Genomic DNA, 20,416 nt, shown 5'->3' with positions numbered 1-20,416 from the left:
ACAATTGCGCTCGAATGTAAAATAAATATTGTCTTCAAAACAATCAACAAAAAAAATACAGAATCTCTTATTTTAAGTCAGTTATCAACTATAAATTCTTAGATCGATCGTTGGTAGTTTTCACTATGTGAAAACTTAGTGTATGCAGCTTTCTGCTGCAACTCTAAAATCTATCCAATGTAATTTGGATACACACATTTTCTCGCTGTGCAGTATCCCTGCTCCCCTCGAGATTTTCGCATTAAACATGTCAAACGCTCGTCTCGTCGGCTGCAATTAATAAAGGTGCTACATGGATGCGACTGGGGATGTAAATGGAATGGAATGACTGGATCAGGCGACCGAGTTGTCTGCCCAGAGTCTTTAAATAGAGGCTACGGTAACACATCTACAGATCTATCCCCCGAAGCTCCCATATCCCGGATCTCTCGCATTTTCCGGACTTTCGCCTGGCGTGTTAATTTGTCCCGGCTTTTCCACTATAAGTGGGTAGGAAAACCCCGGATCCGTAATACCCCCGTCCACAAATTACGCCCCCTACACGATACACGGATGGCATTTCTCGTTATTTATTTGCCGCGTCTGTTTGTCATTTTCGGTATTTGGTACTCGGATTTTTAGAGGGTTGCGACCAAACAAAGCGAAATGGGGAAGTTGGACATTTTTTTTTATCGCCCAGCGCGAGGCAACATTTTTCAATGTTTTCTGTGGTGAGAGGAGGGGGGGTGACTTTGGGCTTTACCTTTGCGGAGGGGCGCATTATTGATCTTTAGCCAGAAGTTTGCTGCAGCGTTTGCTTCCGTGACTATTTTGGGGCACCCGGGGAATACACAATTGAAACACTTCCGTTAATGCATTGATATCACGTGCGAGGCCATGTTGACAATCTGATTTCCAGATCCTCCAGTGGGGGAACCGCTATTCGGGGTGGGCCCTGGTGCTTCTTTGAAGATCGGGAAGAGTTAGAGAAAGTTGGGGGGGAGTCCATGGAAGTATTTGGGGAGTGACAGAGGCGTGCAGGTTAGGGGACTTTTAACCACTACTTTTCGGGGAAAAGCGAGAAACTTGGGGAGCAATTTCGTTTTTAAGATATCATAGCATAGAGTAAAATGTTGAATAAAATAACCGTACACTATGAAGCAACATTAGCTCCTCAAAACCCATTAAACATTTTTGTAATTATAATATTAAAATATGGAAAATTTTATGTGGAAAACTTTTAAATACAATCAATATAATCACAATATATTATCACTTACCTCACTCACTTGTTGCAAACTACTTTTAAAGATGTGGGAGGTACGAATATTGACTTTTCACTCACACTTTTTTATGATTACCTAAAACACTTCGACAAACATTTTAAATATTTTAGAATTGATCACAAAAACAAAAAGAAAACAAAATGCGCCATTTCATTTAAAATTGCACGCACTTTTGCACTTGCACTTATGTGCACACATATACACTAACACACATGCGATTGGGTAGCCAAAACGCAATTTGCGCAGCGCCTTTTGCAAAACCGCCGTTTGAATTGTTTTAACGCCATATATCGAGTGGAAATTACTTCAACGGGTCGCGATCACTTGTTACGAATACTACACGCGTTTTTCACAATTTATAAGTCCGATTAACATAATAAATTAGTACAAATTATAATATTGCGCAGTAGAAATAAGCACGGTGCGCGCAAAAAAATAGCGAAAAACCGAAAGAGGAGAGAGAAAAGAGCGATTCTAACGGTAGATGGTGGCCGCTTTCGCATTCCTTCATTTTCCCCTTTGCTTCTTTCTTTGATCTTTTCATTTTTTGAAACACACACTTTAAACACACAAACGCACACTTTATATAATTATAAAATGATCACAACAAAAAAAATAAAATAAAAAATAACACGTTTTCTTTTCAAAATGCAAGCACTTTTATGTTTACGCGCACATAACCTTACATATCTATGTATGCATGTTGGTGTAGCAAAAACGCAATAATTGAAACGCCATTTATACAAACCGCCGTTTGATTTGAATAATTGCCAAATATCGATTGGAAATCATTTCACCAGGCTGCGCGATCGCTTGTTGCAAACATTACGAACGCGTGATACATTTTTAAGCCCGATTAACAATGTAAATTAATAAATTTGCTTCTTTTGCGCAGTAGAAATACACCCGCTCGCTTTGCGTTGCGCGCAAAAAAAAACGGATAACCGAAAGAGGGGGAGCGAGATGAGCGATTCTAACGGTAGGTGGTGACTTTCGCATTCCTTCATTTTCTTCCTTGCACCACTATTTGATCTTTTTATTTCTTAAAAAACTGCGGACACACACTTTTCATTACTTTAAACACTTCAACACACACTTTAAATACATTTGGAAGGAATCACAAGAACAAAAACGCAATTTTTATTCAAATTGCAGGCACACTTACGCACTTACGTATGCATGTACATGTGTGTGGTGAAAACGCAATTTTTAATGCGTCATTTGTAAAAATGAATTTAAACGCCAAATAACGAGGGGAAATTACTTCGCCGGGCTGCGATCACTTGTTGCGAACACTTTAAACGCGTTTACCGCGTTTTTAAGCCCGATTACCTGAGTAAATACATTAAATTTATACTTTTGCGCAGCAGCTATATGCGTTCACCGGCGATGCTCGCGAAAAAAGAAAAGGTACGCCGAAAGAGGGGGCGAAAAAAAGAGCGATTCTAACGGTAGTTGGTATCCCTGCATTTCTTAACTGTGCTCCTCTCTTTGGACTCTCTTTTGAGGTGCGCTCTCTGGCCGCAGAAATGGCTGTTCCTTACAGTTAGTTTGCTTAACCTTAATTTATTATTATAATTAAATACATAAATACTAACGTAGTTATTAATTGTTTTTCTTTCTACTTTTAGTAAGATCCCGGACCACTGACCCCGCACCCCGCTGCACGCACTATGGAGCCCGCGGCGCACACCGCGCACCCCGCACCCACAACCACGTGGTATGTAGATATATGTATGTCTGTATATTATTGTGTAAAATGCAGATGTAAATATGTATGTAGTTTGTCACGTGTTCCTTTAGTTTCTCACATGAATAGACTTAAGATAAGTTGTATTTATTTCACCTACCACCATCCCCTTGGCCACCCATGTTATGAGTGTCTCCCTTGCGATTCCACAAGGTTGTTGGAAACCGAGATAGTTGGATAGTTTCCTCCGGGTTTCTACACATACAATCTTGTCTTTTGCAAATGTGTGATAAGCGCAACCATTTGAGCGCCATGGCGGCGAGATAACTCAAGGATCCTGTTGAAATCGCAGCCATCATCGGCCAGCGGACAACTTTCGTCGCCGGTCATTAGCAACCAATTCAATCCAATCTTAATGGGGTCCTGGTGAATGGTGCCTGGTGCCAGGTCGGAACACTCCAACTAAGTTCGGAATGGCAACTCAACTCGAGAGACCGAAGGGTCCAAACCCACACCCACTTGAGAGGACTTGCTCGAGGATATGGAGATCGGGGCTGACAGCTGCAGGCGGCCCGACTGCAATTAGGAGCGGGCACAAGTGCTTCCAGATGACCTGGACATCGTAAATTATGGAGACGCGGCGCGGGCGTAACCCAAACATCCAAAACATGGAAATCAAATTTCGATGGGCCAGCTCTGTGTGTATGTATGGGGTTGACCACTCGAAAGTATCGAATTACCCGGGGAAGCAGGCGCCTGTGGGCGGGACCTGCAAGGACTTGGGCCTCCAGGGATAAATCAGTCGGGTGACAGCCTGCAGTTGCACTCTAAAAACTCTTTAAAAAAAATATAATTAAAGGCTCTTGGACATTCGAGCCAGGATAATGACAGCCTTTGTAATGCGAGACGTAACTTCTCCTTCTCCCACCGCCATCTCCATCTCCATTGCTATCGCCTCCATCTCGTCTCCTTGGGCATTCTTGTTAGCGTATTTCCTTTGAATTTGCGCCGCAAACTTTTGTTTATTTGTTTTGTCAACATTTCTGGATCTCTATTTTTTAGAAGTCGTCTTGGGTTTCGTAGCAAGTTTCGTATTCGTTTTATTTCGTTTTCGAAAATCAGGAAATGCAACTCAATCAAACGCGGAGCAACCATCCGTCCGTCCGTCCGTCCGTCGACTTGTGTGGCTTTGCTCACACGCATTTTTCACGCTAAGCGATCGGCTCTTTATTGGCCTTAAAAAAAAAACCAAAGTGTGTATATATGCGTATGCCCGCTGAGCCCCCGGAAAAGGGCCCTCAATTTGTCATGCTCGCCGGGTTATTTCATCCTGTTTTCATTTTCATTCCAGTTGCGTAATGAATTTGTTTTAACCGAGAAACTGCCGTGCATTGTCATATACACTTGTGCTTACTTCTATATAAGTTCTATGGAACTGCATTAATATTATATTTTATTTATATATCAGCTCATTGAAAAGGGTTAATTTATCTCAAATTTCTTTAGACACAAATATTTTATATATTGATTTCTTTGTTCCTTTGGCATTATTACACGTGCAGTACTTCTGACAAATGGTGCTATTATGCTGAACACGACTGTGGCTGCCCAAAATGTGTGGAGTGAACTCTCTCTGCATGTGGCGCTTTTCATTGGATTTTCATTAATTTGAGCCGTGTAGTTTTTCCTTCCCGCTGTTTTTTTTTTTGGTATTGATGCTGTTGTTTTAGTTGTTGTAATGGGTGGAACTGTTGTTGTTGCTGTTGCTGCAGTTTTTGTGGTTGTTGTTTTTGAAGAGGGCGCGTAATTGATTTGTGGTTCATGCATCCTAAGCAAACAAATTGGATTTGCAGCGGTTGAGCGGTAAGTTTCGGTGTTTTGGGGGCGGTAAAAATTTGGTAGGCAAATCGGCGAAATTCCCAAAATCGGCTGGTGACCATAGCAAAAATGTATATTTAACTGGTAAAATAAGGGGGAATATATTTAAGAGTAGAAAGCAGAAACAAATAGAATACCACTCGTTGATATATATGTTACCTTTAATTGGAACACAATCAATTTGAAAACAAGACAGTGCCCAAATTGGCAGCTATTAACCTATACCTAGTGATACTTCTTCGAAGCCCATCTAAGCTTTGATTTGGAATCGTATTCGACATAAAAGTGCCCCAACAAATTATAATCCAATTATTGCTCGCTCCAGCCCCCTCGATGGTGAACAATCCATTATAAGGGTCCTTCCGGCGGACCCTCCACTATACTATTGCCCCGCCCCCTTCCCCTTCCCTCGTATGTATAAGCTACGAATCCAAACCGTTTCATCAATCATCCGGCCAATCAAATTCGCCGACTCATTCGAGTGACTTTGGTGTTCCTTTTGACACATTTCTCGAGCGCCAAATCGATCATTATCAGCAAAAATGCAGTCGACGCAAACGCCCCACAAAAGTAAAGTAAAAACAATGTGTGTGCGTCTGTGTCTGTAGCCAACTAAAACGAAAAAGCTTACAATTGCAAAATACCCTTTGATATAAACATCTTTAAAATTAATTGATTTAAAAGTAATAATTACATTTTCCTTTAGTGTAGCTCACAATCTCTAACCTATTTTTGTGAATAACTTTGAAACGTTATATCTCGATTGATATACCCTCTGTTAGGGTATAGGCCACAAAAGTTTATTCAAAAATCACAAAAAGAGAGAACGATCTGTGGAAAGTAGTGGGTAGCTCATTTGGAGCCCTCATTTTGGTCATTTGGTCGATTTGGCGTCCGTTTCGTTCGTCTTGATTCGCCCTGTGTGCAAATTAAGTTTTATTAATTTAATTTTTTAACGAGCGGCGATCCACGCCGCGATTTATGACCCCGAATTATATATTGAGACATATTGCGTACGGTTTTGCGGCTTATTTATTTCTAATTTCGTTCAGAGAAGGCATCGTAATGACCGCTGATGAGGTGTTTATGACCACGGCCAGGTATCTCGGATATTTTGCATTAGTCACGCTCATTGTTTTCAGCCGAAACGGGGGCGTTTCTTGGTGTTCGGTTTTCAGTTTTCAGTTTTCAGTTTTCGGTTATGGCTTATATAGTAGACTTTATAGGCTTTATTGGTCGCGGATCGGCCTTACCTTTTGTCTTTGCCGCCTTCGATCTGGAGAGCAGTCATTAGACACAGGGAAACCGCTCTAAAATCGACCAGCAAGATGAAACTGAAAACGTGAGAAATTGATTTAGATAGTGAGTGAATCGCCGGAAGCCCATCTCTTAGGTGTGGCTTACAATCACATGCAGGTTGCTTGCTTTTTTCGGATATATGTATGAGCTTTTAAGTGATGGCGCGCCGTCATGGAGACCATTAGTGGTAATAACAAAGAAATTACAATATACAAAAAGACTTCTACACAATTGCCAAGGATTTGGAAACTTCATTTTGTCAAGGCACACCATTCGCATCGACAGGCGCAGTTCCATCAGTGAAAGTGCTCCCCGATGAAAGGGCGAGAATTACTCGCACCCATTTGTGCGAATTGGTATAATGGAGCGGCGTGCAGGAATGCTCTAATCGGGCCACTGAATGCGGCCATCTATCTATTTGGCCAGGCCAAATAGCCCCGTCTACACACACTATACACTATACACTATACACTATACACTATACTATATACAACACCCCCGCACTCCATCATCACCCCACTCTACCAACACCACCACACTCCACGAGATACTGGCCACTTAGCGGAACTCGAACTATAGGGCGCCCAAAAGTGCAGTGCGGAAATCAAACAATGCCATTAGGCTAATAATTGCCGCTCGTTATTGTTGTAATTGTCGGGCATGGAGGCTCTCTCTAGCTGCCAGCCAGACTATACGTATTAATTAAGCTATTTATCTAAACTAATGCGAGCATTTAGTGGCCAAGACAAGAAGCAAATTGCACTCATTAGTCCGACAGTCCAGCAGTCCAGTAGTCCGGCACTCCAGTCTTCGATGAGCCGGCCAATCGGTTTTTCTCCCAGAGATAATTGGCCCGGATAAGTAGCAAGTGGCCAATGGCCACTGCCATTGCCATTGCCATCGCCATCGCCATTGCCACGGCCAGGATTGAGGAATGTTTTCGGGCCAATTGGAGATATCGTCACTAGCCGGCGGAGCGATCAGCCTGGGATGCGGCAGCTATATCATCATTAAAGCCGCTCCCTGCTCTTAAAAACGGGACTGGGAACACGCCGCAGTGCACTCAAAAAAATATACTTTAGATACCAGTGCTGACTGCAAACTCTTTAGTAACTTCTTTACTCGCAACTTGTGCGCCTTAAAGTCTAATTTTACTAACAAAACAGTTGAAATTTAAATGGAAATTTAAAGACGTTCACGTTCGAGGTCACCTTTTCTCACAGTGCAGCTTATCGGCTGCCGCGTCATTAGCTTGATTATGATTATCAATGAGCACATCGCCAACGCCGTCGCCCTACCACATTAAATAACACAAGAACTTGTCTTTGTCTTAAAACTGGAACTGGCACTGAAACTAAAACTGGAGCCAGGGCTCTTCCCTGGGCTCTTAACTTGGCTTTGGCTTTGGCTTTTGCTTTGGCTTTGTCTTTGTCTTTGGACTTGGCTTTGGACTTGGAGTTGCTCAACTGACCGCTGAACTTATTCCACAAATTAATCGTTTGCCACGAGAAGGAGTCCAATATAAGCCGCTTGAACTTATAGATATTGAGATACATACATATATACTTTCTTCTTATAGACTTGAAAATAGTAAATCGTCAATTAATTTATTTAAAGGAGTAATAGTTTCATAGACAGCAAAAACACCAATATAATTTCTCGCTTTAAAGTGTGCACTTGAGGTAACTTTAAATTTCAGGGTATTGGAAATTCACTAAAAACCAGCTGTCGACATTGCGTTTTAATTTTCGCCTTAGTTAGGTTTTTGGGGTTTTGTAGCTCGTTCTCCGATGATTTCAAAGATCTGGGATCTCGGGTTCGAGATCTGGTGCGTTTGATAAAAGCGATTGGCTTCGCAGGCGGCGTGACAAATTGCTGGGAGCCAGGTTTCAGATTGGTTTTTTGTGCTACGTTCGGTCGCAGGGTTTCACCAGCTCTAATCATTGTGATTAGCATAATGATGTTGTCGCATACATACATACATACATACATACATACTTGTATATATAGTACATTGATTTTGTCAGCTGTTGCCGGCTTCTGATTTCTTTAATGGAGCCCGGGGACAGAAGGCAGAGTCGCAGGACCCCAACTCCTGCACTTACACGTAATCATAATCGTAATAAAAGGCCACATATGGTTGCCAGGTAGCTGGGGGCACGGCAGCTGGGAGAGGGGGGATAGGTAAAAAGCGGGTCCTGGAGGGGAGCTGGCCACATGTGCCATCTACACACAAGAGCACACACACACCCGCACACACACTCTAAGCGAGTGAAATGTGCTCATATTTTAGCATTCCCAACCCCCAAAAAGCAGCGCAGGAAAAAGTAAAGCGAGCCATCAAAAAGGCAACAACATCATCATAAGCAGCATCCCCAAAACACTCGCAAAAAAAACGCTACACTTTCAACGTACTACGTTTACTATGTTTATGGATGTTGTACTTAAAGTCGTGCTTTCTCTTAGATACTTTCAATGAACTATTTTCATAGTTCTAGAGTGCCATATTAATATTGCCTTTTGAAACATTTAATACATTGTTTCGAGTGCTGGCTGCCCACCTTTATGAAACATCCAGAGCAACAATAAAAAGCCGCAGAAACTGTCACCAGGCACAATGTTTGACAGATGGACTTGCTAGCTGAAGCCGAGCTCATCTAATTTTTGGTATTTGTTCTCGCTGACGGGGGTTCCCCCCACGCCCCCACGCCCCTCCGTCCAGCCCCAAACCCCCCGTGCTACCGCATATTCCATTTCCGAAATCAGATTCGAATGCGCTGCTCGTGGATGGATCCTGCTCATCGCGTGTATCCTGCAAACCGCAATATGAATGAAGTTTTAATAGATGTCTACGGTGACACATTAAAGACCAGCCAAGCAAAAAGTGAGGAGGGGGAGGGGGATTGGCAGGGGGAGAATAGATGACAATAGGAAAGAATAATGAATCGCGAGATGCAAAGATACAAAGATACAGAGATACTCAGATACAGGGACACAGGGATACAGGAAGATATATGCGGTTAAAGCTGGAAATATGAAAGTACACGGAATCACTCATATTTTACGACCCACACACATCTGGCACTTTAATGGGGATTTGGGGATTGGGGGATTGGGGATTGGGGATTGAGGATTGGTTACAGGCTTAAAAGATCATAAACTGCTGTACTCGCGGTACGCAAAGTTCATAGTTCGTGGAATTATGGGGGGCCAGAGATTGAATTTTAATTGGCGCGGCTTAAGAGTAACTGCATTTTTGTAATTGCATTTTCAAGGAAAATGCGCTGCAAATGAGGGGACCAAATGGCTGCGTACAAATTTCAACGCATTTTTATGGCCCAGCCATGGAAAATATGAAATCATCGTTTCACTAGTTAGTAATTCAAACGTAGGAGGGCATTGTGTATAATCCAAATGAACAATGGTTCGCATTTTCCACAGCGTTTTTCCATCGACATTTTTCATGTCCTGTTTTTTATAGATCTGTAATGTTATAACGGGAAGTATTCCATATCGAAAAGGAATTGTTGCAGCGCCTTTTATCGCTGGCAAAGTTTGGAAAGTTAGTCACTTGCCTGCGACTCCCCCTCTCTACTCATTTTGCTTCTGGACCTCGGCAACCTTTCACGTTCTTGGCCGTAAACATAAAAGTTCCCTGCTTCCTTCCGCCAAACAGATGGGTGGCGAAAGGGCGGGAGGGGGTGTTGCCACAAAGCCCTGCATATTGTATTTATATTTTGTGATTTTAATGCGGCATTTTGTGGCTGCGGCTTTTGCTGCAAGTGTGTGTGTTTTACACGTGCACTCAGCGAAAAAGTATTGCTTATCCTTGCTTTTGTATCACTAAAAAAGAAGCTAGAAAGTAGTTTCTTTCACATAATGATACCCATGATTGATTAATAAACTAATTTAATAACATTTTGCTGAGTGTATGTGCTCGACATTAGAAGCAACATTTTTATGACATAATTTTTGTGTTGTTCACCAGCAGAAAACAAACAAAAAAAAACCAGAAAGGGGCATCCAAAAAAGGTGAGCCACCAGACAATCTGCATATGTGGGTAGGAAAAACGGGGGGATTTACGGATACCGGAGTTCCGAGACTCCGCCGTAACTTCGATGACCTGGCAGGAGTCCGCAGGACGGGATTCGGCATAGCGGCGGTTGCCTTGGACTCTCGGTTTTCCCCGACTTTCCCCCATTTCCCGCTGAATTGTAATTACAAGCATGTAACCTAATGACACGCCGCCCACTCGAAACCTCGGCCAGATAGCTATGTAACATATATACGAGTATAGCCCCACCTTTTCACCTTCGAAAGAAGAGAATCTGTTTTTTTGTTGGGTTTTTCTTGTGGCTTAAGTGGAAAATGTTGTACAACAAACATGGAGTTGGGAAAAGCAGGAGGAAGTACGCGGTATGATTTGCTGGATTTTGATGCGCTTTCATGCGAAGGATGCCGCAGGATTTTATTTAAAATTTCACATTACTGCGACTTTCGGAGGCGTGGCCAAAGTATTAAATACTATTTAAGGTGGCACAAGGAGTGCAGGGAATTAAGGGAATTAAAACAGCGCAAAGAGTCACATGATTTAATCACTCCCAGCAGCTTAAAAGCGAGATTTTACTGTAAAAGTGAAATACAAATTAGTAGCCAACGCAGTTTGGCTTAATGAAGACGGCGACTGACATTGGCCAACGCATCGTTACACGCCGTAACCTCTGACCTCAGCCCCGAATTCAAGAACCCAACCCATTTCGTTTGCAGGCAGACACAACCTCATTAACACCCACCCACAGGGAGAGAAGTGGGGAAAACAAAAACGCGTCCCACCATCGCCAATTGCAGGTGTAATATTTCAATGTGCGTGGTGCCTTAACCCCCTAACGCCCCAGCAGCTGGCTAAATTTATACGCCGGCTTGGCTTTATGCTGCAATAAATACACTGCGAGCCGAGCTTTGCTAAGCTTGCTTCAATATTTGCTTAATATTTCGATAGATATTGTGTGTGTGTTTGTGGGACATTGTGCGCTTGTATTTTGCTTATCAATCACAATTGGCATGGAATGGTGTATGCTGAGCTTTTCTCGCAGTGCAGCAATCGCAAGGAGGCGCTGGCGAGTTATGTGCAGCAGAAAACAGGCTGGAAAGAAAACCAAACCAGAATAGAACTCCCCCAAAACCCCAGAACACTAGAACACCAGGCCTTGTGGGTGTATTATCTTTTGAATTTATTACCTACAAATGTTATTTCTAGAACGTTAGACACCGCCGCTCGCTGGAAGCTGAGTTGCAAGTCGAGTTTTATGCGCCCGCCTCATCAGCGCGTTCATTAGGCACCATCCCCACCCCTCTCCCCTCTCCCCTCTCCACCGCCCCGCATGGAAAAGCAAAAACTGAAGCCTGAAAAATACGCACAAACCGAAAAACCGAGCAGCAAAAAAAAAAAAGAAGAAGGAAATTGTGAAGGCAAGAAGGAAAGCCGAGGCAAAAACATCATTAAATTTATGAGAGACTTCGGCCGGGCAAAACACGGAAAACAGCTCGAAACAAAGCCGCTTTTGGGGCTGTGTGTGTGGGTATATTCAAGGGGGTATATACTGTACTGCAGTGTACTGTATATCTGTATATCCCGATATGGGACCTCAACTTTGGCATAATTATCCCAGCTGGTGCTTAGGCCAAAACTAAACATTTTCACTGGTTTCCACGAACTCAGAGCACAGGCGAAAACTTTTGCCACCGACCAAAGAAAAGGCGAATTGATGAAATTAACAAGAAATGTTTTTTGTGTACTGCTGTGATTTTGGCCAACACATTTTTTTAGAGCATGAAATATTTGAGAAAAGGACAATTCAATATATGCAGTTGGTTATTTCTATTTCCACTAGGAAGACGATGGGATTTAAGCAAATAATTTAACAAATAATTAAAAGTAGGTAACAAGAATCTGCTGCTTGTGAGTTGGCTGCGGGCGCTCTTAACCCTTTTCTAGCTTAACCCACAGGCAGCCGGGGGCCAAACTGTTGCATTTTCCCCAGCTTGCCTTTCCGCTCTTTGACATTCACAACAGTTTTTCCTGGCAGGAGGCGGTGGGTGGTGGAAAGGGTGGTGGATGGGGGAGGTCATGACAGTTAGTCATAGCATGTTTACATAGTGGGTTGTGGGTGGTTAACACACACACTAAAACACGCACACACACACGAGCGAAAGGGGTCGAGTCTGTGGGTGGAAAAGCAAGACAGCGACCATAATGGCGTCATAAAGATGATATCATAATTTCCTACTTTGCTTTCCTTTTTCGCCATTATTGTGCGGTCTCCCGCACTACGCTCCTCGCTTTTCCTTCTACCCGCTGCTCCCAGCTTTTCATTCGCTTTTCCCGCTTTTTCCGCTTTTCCTGCTAACTGTTATTTGCTTTTCCCGCATTCACAGTAGGCAATCGTAGTGGTGCAAACTGATCTGAGCAAATCACCAACACACATTTCAAAAATGTTTAGTTTTATTTCGGCATCTTATGACAACTATATTATTTGTAAATATATTAACTGTCTTGTGAAAATCTAGATTTCAAGGGTTATTTTAACTTTTTATTAACCAATTCTTATCTCGGTTTTTGAAACATTCTTAGAACCATTTTTGACACACAAATTGTTTTTTTTTAAATATTTTTACAACTGGGCAAATTGATCGACCTTTCACTGTACCTTTCCAATTTTCAGTTTTATTTTCCCAATTATGTGCGCTGCTTGTTTAGCGTTTCTATTTGAATGGTGGCCAAACAATTCGTCAATATTTGTCAAGCCGTTTGGTCAAGGTGCCAGCTCCGCCTTAACCCCCTAAAGCCCCCAGTGCCGCCGCCACTCTTAATGTGCTTGCAAATCGTTCCAGGAAATTGAGTGAGCTGCACTCCACTCTTCGCAAGGCAAAAAAAAAAACCATGTTGGGTAAGAAAACGCAGGCAAAATAAATTCCCTTCGTTTGGAAAAATTATGAATAAATTTAATTTTATCAAGCGCACACCAAGCTGCTGCGAAAAAAAAAAACCAAGAAAAAGCGGAAATATTTTGTACAACTAAACGGACCATGGCACCCAGTAAAAAAAAACAGGGGGATTCCTCAGTCCGGAAATACATTGAGGTCCTGCGATGGGGCGAAGGCAGAGAAATGTTGTGAAAAAGCGGGGAAAAGGGGTTCGTCATTCACTCCCCAAACTTAGAATCTATTTTTAAAGGAACTGCGAACGTTCGCCTAAAGTGGCGGCTATAAAAAAGAATTGCGGAATCTGGAAATACGCTTCAGATCGCAACGAACGCGGAATTTGCGTTTTTAATGGGCTCTACTGGGAAAGCAAATTTCCAGTTGGTAATAAATAGTTGCGGCTTAAAACACAATCCCCTCATTTCATCATTCATTAGAAAAAAAATGTGCTGAAGCTGGGTAGTTCGCAAAGCGCTTCTAGGAAATAATATTTATTATAAATTTATAATTTTGAAATTTAACAGACATGGCTTAAAATCAATTTAACACAAAAACGCGGCAAAAAATTCACAGCTTTTAATTACCAAATAATGGGTGGGGTGGCCAAAGAACGCGTTTACGACCATCTTTCATTTAGGCCATATTTCGTGTTAACATTTAACGCGCCCTAAAAGCAGCAACCCCCCGCAAACCGCAAAAATGACCCCAACTTTAAGTTAATAAAATTTTATTTGCCTTTCATTTTCATTTACTTGAATTTTATTATTTTATTTTGATCAGCCAACGGCATGGGGGGTTGCGGGGAAGTGGGGGAGGGGTGGGGCAGTAAGCCAAATTGACATGAAATCAAATGGAGAAATTTTTATGAAGCTATTAAAGCGAACAACAGCAGAAACGGAACCGAATAAATAAATAAGAAACTGCAAGGACCTCTAAAGGCAAAGGAAAAGCCGAGAAAAACATATTCGAGCATGGCGAAGGCGATGGAAAAAGCGGGGAAAAGCGCGGAACGGAAATGGGGAATGGGAATCAAATCAAAGTAAAATTAAAAACCCATAAAAAAGCGCGCCTTAAGCCGGAAAAACAACAACCGAAAACCGACGAGTGACAATATTAAATGGCCAAAGACAAAGACGCCAACTGGGAAACTGGATTCAGAATTTGCTGTCTGTGCTTTACAGATTTTCACTTCTCAGCATTCAAGATTTAAATACATATAAATTGTAGAAATGTATTTATGTAAGTAGCATTGTTAAATCATTAAACTTGATCAGCTTCGAATTAATACATATATGTATATATACTTAGCGCTTTCCGATAAAACTGTATATGCATTCGATTAAATAGGGACAAATATTTGACTAACATACTGCGCCACGCCCACATGTATCCAAATCCAGTTGGCAAATCCCTTGAGCCAAAACCCAAAGTTTCCCATGAAATTGCCGCCAAAAATTTACATTAACCCCATGGAGTGTGAACGTAAATATGTGCCAGCACATATCTCTTTCAGAATAATTAAATGCTAAAGTAGTGCCAGACTCCTCGAGGCTCCAACGCTGACGCAGCGTGTTGGGTTTTCCCCAGGAAAAGCGGGGAAAAGTGCGGGAGAAGCAGGAAGAAAACGAGGAAAAGCGGGCAAGAGCGGGAAAGCGGCGAGGAAAAGCGGGAAAAGTGTCAGCCTCGGTGGGGTTAAATGGCAAAGAAACTGAAAAGGCACACACTCAAATGAATTAAAATGCAATTGAAATATGGCAAATGGCATGCATCGCTTGTCGAGAAAACGGCTTGAAACTCTGGTGGTTGGAAAATGTGAGGGAAATGCAACAAGCATTCAGCATGCAACATCCAGCATCCAGCATTCGATTCAAAAATGTCGCAAACATCCCGAGCACACATGCAAACTGAGGCAAATAATCCCGAAATGCTATACTCTAAATGAAATTATGTTATTAAATACTAGTATATATTATGTCTGAAATAATATTTCATGTGTGTTTCCTTTTGAGCGATAACTCGGCTCAGTAAGACACAAATGTGCAAACGTGTTTCATTTTCGCAAAATTGTATTTTTACGCAAAAGGATGAAAACGAGGAAATTGCATGAACAAATCGATTTTCACTTACTTTTTTGTTGATTTTTAGGTTTATAGCTTAAGGTTTGCCACTATTCACATTTCAATCAAATGTGTGCTGTTCCTGTAATAGATTAACAATTATTTTGGCCAAAGTAGTGGCAGTTCTAGAACCAATTTCACTACAGCCATTTAACAACGTACGGCATTTGGATTCTCATTGATTAATTGTTTATAATTTATAAACAGCAAAGGCGCACAGACATTTTGGATCCTAATATTTCCCAGTAGTTTCCCGCACTCAATCTATTATGCTGGGCGAGCTTATTAATATCGCACAAAAGACATCAATCAAATGGACAAATTGAAAATTATTCCACTGGACGGCAAAGTGCAAAATGAAGTATTGAAATATGGCCAAGATCATTTAATTATAAATTGGCGCATAATTAAAGAGCAACAATTGCGAGCACAATGATGTCTCATCGTCACTGAACCTTCTACCTCTCACCTGCCTTCATCACTCTGCTTTTCCTGCCCACTTTTCCCGCCCACTTTTCCTCGGCCCAAGCCGACGTCTTAAGCTTCAAAAACACTCCTTTGTGTCACTCTGGTATTTAACCTGCAGCTTTTGCCGCCAGTGGGTGGCTAATTGGAAATTTAAATGCCGCTCCAGCGCCCACAGATGCTGGCACGCCCATTTGCCGCCCACGTACCGCTGCTGCTGTTGCTGTTGCTGCTGCTGCTGCTGCTGTGGCAACAACGTCTCACGTCTAATTAAACGTGAAAATCCTTGACCTTTGAACCTTTTGTCGGGGTAGCGCGGCTGAGGAAAACCTCCAGCCAGCGACAGAACAGGAAGTGAAATATTTGGCTTGGCATTGCTTTGACATTGTTTGTCTGTTCGCTGTGCACTGAGCGAAAAGGCTGAGGATCCTTAGTCATACATACGTACGTACGTTAAAGGGCACTCTTCTAGTTTTGGCCAGTGTAGTGAACACCCTTCTATGGTTGGCAGCGTTGACAGTGGCTCATCTCACAAACACATGCATGAATGTAGGGGGTAAGGAAAAACATTTGCCATTGTTGTTCCAAGTGGCGTCACTGGTGTTGCAGCAATTGCTGAAAACGCAATTTCGATTCGATGCGCCCTTCTTCTTCTTGTTCTTCTTCTTCTTCGGGGCATCCCCCCTCACCTTTTGTATTTTCATTCTGGTCCCCCCACTCCACCCTCTGCCCCCGAACGAGCCACTCGAATCGCATTTCAGTTGGAGTGTGAATCATTTCCGTTCGAATTTGGTTCATTGCATGATTTTCACATTAAGCAAGCGGGCAAGGGGCAAGGGGCAAGGGGCAGCGGGCAGGGGGGAACAGGGGTTAAGATCTTGGCAGGACCCTCGCTTGATTGTGTTTTCCTTAACTTCTTTTCGAGCGCAATTATTGACGTGTGCCCCCTGGAAAATAAGAAAAAAATGAAACGCCAACAATGACTTACAACAGTCACGGTGCTTATTTTTCATTCCAACTGCATTGATACTTAAGCAGTTCATATACCCTATACTTCTTAAGCACTTGACCATGCCCGGTTTTATGACAAATGTGCTGGGTTATACGAAATGAACGACTGCCCCTAATGCTTCTTAGTGTAAAACTAGAAAAGCTATGGATTTGCAATCTATTGATATCGATACTAAATACTAATGGGTAGCACAACGTCTGCTACCCTCGACTCCTGCCTCGCTTCTTCAGTTGGTATTATTTGCGCTCGAACGGCTTGAGTAGCATTATAATTGCCCTACTAGCGGCGGAAACGGAAGCGCTCATCACGCATCCCCCTTCCACATCGAGCCCTCTCGTTCGCACCCACTTGAGTGCGCGAGCGTTAAAAGAACATTTTTCGGCCTGACTAAATAGAAGTATCAACGCCGAAACTCAATTTCCAAACAACAACAAGCGGTGTGGTGGCTGTACACAAATATATCAAACGCAAATACAATAACATCAGGCATTAGGCGCTAAGCACACACAAAACTTTAATATTTAAAATTTTCTATTGAAATGCCCGAGCAAACAGTCAAATACAAAATACAAAATACGAAAAAAAGGGAGCAGGAGGCAACAAAAAAACAAATCACTAAAATGCACCAAAAATGCATAAACCAACGGAAGTGCCAAGCAATACAGATTTTGTAGGTCGCGATTTGAGGCTCTGATACAGTGGAGTATATAACAAAAAAAAAAAATACAAATTGGCGTTCAAAAAAGAACATTTTAATTTTAGTTAATTTTTGGCAAAAAATCATGATGTTACCCCTTAAAAAAGGGCAAAAAAATGGTTAAAAATATATTTATATAGTAATATTTATATAGCAAAAATGTGATTAGGTTTGTTTAATCGGATCATTAGCTGCTCAAAACGGCAATTTTTACGGCTTTGTGACTCATTTTAGCCAAGTTATGATAAAAAAAATACCCCAAGTAGATATAGAATTTTCGTATAAAGCCGATTGTTTAACAAACTAGTTTTTAATTCATTTGATGTCATAAGAGTAAAATACTTCCACTGGGTTTTCAGCTCGTTTAGCCCACTGTACTTGAGGCGGCGCTTCCTTCCAATTTTCATTTTCATCAGCTGTCATCGGCCACAAAATAACAAAAACAAGAGCGACTCGAACAACTGCAATCATAACAACACTAAAGAGGCAGAACACAAACAAAAGCGGCAACAACGTCGTAAAAGGGCAACCAAAATGAGAAAGAAACTGCCAGAAGAAAGCGACAAAGAATGAAATTGGGGGGCGGAGCACTTTGAGAAGAAAGATAAAAAAAATTCAAAGTCAAAACTGCTTGTATTCTGGATTCGGGATTCCAGACTTTCCGGAGTGCAGCAATTAGATTAAAGCTGCCTCTCCCTCTCCCCTTCATCCACGAAGGCTTTCGTGCCTGGTAGGGATCGCTTAGCGCCGTCTCTTTCGGCCCGTGTATAGCGCTCTCTTTCGGCAGACAGCTTCCGCTGTTCCGCCATCGATTATGCGGAAACAACTCGGAAGGCTCAACTACAGTGCAGATTGCCTGAATGGCATTTATTTGTATGTAGCATCAACTTTATACAAATATAAATATTATACAAATATTTATGCAAATACGAATTGTTCTATAATATTCGATATAGGTTTTGATCATCAAGCAAATGTTTCTATAATATCCAATGTAGGATTTTAGCATTAGGCAAATTTCTTCATAATATTCAATATATGATTTCATATATATTATGATCCATATTTTTGATTCATATTTTTTATGATCCCTCGGCAATGCTACACACTTTTGTATACGTGAGTCTATTACTAGTTCACTGTACCATTCATCTGCGGCTCATTGGCATTTGAAGCGTCTCGTGTTTCCGTTGCCCATCTCTCTCTCCGCATTTAGCCCCCTCTCTTTCTCAGCCCCTGTCTCTGCCTCTTTGTCCGTCTTTGTCCGTCTAAAGTCGTTTGTCGTTTCCACTAAGTAAGTAATCCCGATAAATAAGAGGAAGAGGCGACCGAGCGCCAAACGAGCATCCAAAATCCCAGGAAATATGCACAAAAATGTACATAAATTCGTTTGCAAGGGGAGCAGGGGGAGGGGGGGCAAACTGATCCACATGGACACGTGTGTCCCGCTCGGCATCGCAGCGCCCTGTCCCCGTCCCCGTCCCCGTCCCCGTCCCTCTCTCTGTCCCTGTTCCTGTCCCTTTCGCTCCGCACCTCGGCATACCGCTCAACTACCTCATCTGCCGTTCTTGGCCATTCATTCCCATTCATTCAACGCTTCATTGCTGCGGTAATTGCTTCCAAATGCTTAAACGCTCGCATTGTTGTTGTCCCCCGAGACACTGAGCGAAAATCGTGTGCAGCCCCTGCTGAAATCTCTGCAACTGCAACTGAAATCTTTACATTTCCAAATTTCATTAAAGGAACCAATACGCATATATTTAACATATATAAAACTTAATATGATTTCTTTTTTAAATCTTCGAATGCATTTCTCGCAGTGCACCCTGATTCCTTGGTGTCGTCCCCACTCAGCACTATCTCTTCCGACTTCCAGTTTTCGGTTTCAAGTTGGGATGTCCAACATGTGTCGTCGTCATTGATTTGTTGTTGATGGGCATGCGACGGCTGCTGAGCTGTGCGAGTGCGACGGGGCGATGGGGCGTTGGAGCGGCACATCGCCTGTCTCCCTCTATTGACATTCGTCTGTCACAACCGAGAAATCAAAATCGAACCAAAAAAAAACAACAACAAAAATGAAATGCGAAACGAGATTCCTGGCCCAAAAATTTCCCAAAGACGCCCCCCTTTTTGTTGTTTTTTTTTCGGTTCTGGTGCAGGCATTTTTTCTTAGTGCTTTTTTTTTTGTTTTTTTTGGGAGGCGTTACTCGTAAATTTCTGTATAAAAACATTTCGCATTAACGTAGATAAAAACGCACTGGACACTGCACAAAAATGTGGCTATTCACCAGCATTTTTTAAACATTATTTTTCTTTAGTCCACGTAAAACTTAAACTAAATGTACGCATTTAAACTTATCTTAAATTACTTCATTTTTTAAAATGTTGAGACGAGGAGATAAAAGTAGCGCTGACCCAGAACCGATTTATAAGTAAAGAGATTGTGCGAAGAAGTGGGCGGTAGGTGGGCGGGAGTATGGAAAGTTCTCAGTTGCATTCTGGGCCAGCTTTTAATTATGGGCCTGGCCTTTGTTGTAAACATCTGTTGTGCCTTCTTCACATTGCCGCATTTTCACTCACATGCTTCTTTTTTGCATGCGCATTTTATTTAAATTTTTAACCCCATTCCCAATCGCCGGGGAAAATGAGAGAGCGGCGTGAATTGTCAATAGTTCTTCGAACTGGAAAAACTGGCGAAAGGGGGGAAAAACGCTTTTCAGCTGCTTTGTCACGAGATCACAGTGGAAACGCGGATGCTGCCAGCAGAACTACTACAACTTATGAATATAAATATTTTTATTTTATATATTTATATATTTTTAAAAGAATTTTAATTAATTGTTGACAAAAACTACAAACTGAGTCATGACACACAAAAACAAATGTTTCATACGAAAAGAAATGTATATAAGCTTTTAATTATACATTTAATTTAATTAGTTACATTCTTTAAATATAATTTATATAATTACATAGATATTTATAATTGTATAGTTGCCACTGTGTTGCCC

This window comes from Drosophila yakuba, chromosome X (genome assembly GCF_016746365.2).
Source record: "Drosophila yakuba strain Tai18E2 chromosome X, Prin_Dyak_Tai18E2_2.1, whole genome shotgun sequence".
NCBI classification, from domain to species: domain Eukaryota; kingdom Metazoa; phylum Arthropoda; class Insecta; order Diptera; family Drosophilidae; genus Drosophila; species Drosophila yakuba.
The sequence above is the reverse complement of the archived record's forward strand: the minus strand, read 5'-3'. Positions refer to the sequence as shown.